Raw genomic sequence first — 790 nt, 5'->3', positions numbered from 1 at the left:
ACCCCCCCCCCCTCATGTTGAAGTTATCGGGAGAGGGGTATATCGACGACGACAGACCCGATAAAACATAAGAAAACGAAGAAGAAAGAAAAAGAGGAGAAAAAGAAAAGGAATAGAGGAGAAGATCGAAGAAAAAAAAGAAGAAAAAAAAGAGGAGAAGAAGAAAGGTATAGAGGAGAGAAGAAGAAAAAATAGAATTTTTTCTATTTTTTCTTCTTCTCTTCTATTCCTTTCTTGTTCTCCTCTTCTTTTTCTTCTTTTTTCCTCTTCTTATTTATTTCTCCTCTTCTTCCTCTCCTCTTCTTCTCCTTTCTTCCTCTTCTTATTTTCCTTTTTCCTCTCATTCATAAAAAAATGTTCAAATAGAAAATTTTGAAAAAAAGTAAAGGTTTTGCCTAATGCATTGTTCATATGAATAAACAAACATTTGCATATTCTACAATAATTAATATCACCAAAAAAATCTATGAACAGAAAAAAAATCCTAACTTTTCTAAAAATCTATCTTTTGCATATATACATGAACATATATATACACAGAGAACATATATACATACATATACTCATACATGAACATATCATCATATATATATAAAAACAAGCATATATATGAAAAAAAACAAGCATATATATGAAGAAAGGGCGCCGGCCGGACCAAGGTGAGGAGGACCGCGGGGTCGGCGGCGAGGATGGCGACGGGGCAGTGGGCGCGCGCTCGGGGTAGGGGGCGGCGGCGGCGAAGGGCGGGGCAGGGCGACGACGGGGACGGGCTGGGGCGGCGCGCGTCGGG

Source organism: Triticum aestivum, chromosome 6D (assembly GCF_018294505.1).
Source record: "Triticum aestivum cultivar Chinese Spring chromosome 6D, IWGSC CS RefSeq v2.1, whole genome shotgun sequence".
NCBI classification, from domain to species: Eukaryota; Viridiplantae; Streptophyta; class Magnoliopsida; order Poales; family Poaceae; genus Triticum; species Triticum aestivum.
This window is presented reverse-complemented; position numbering follows the sequence as displayed.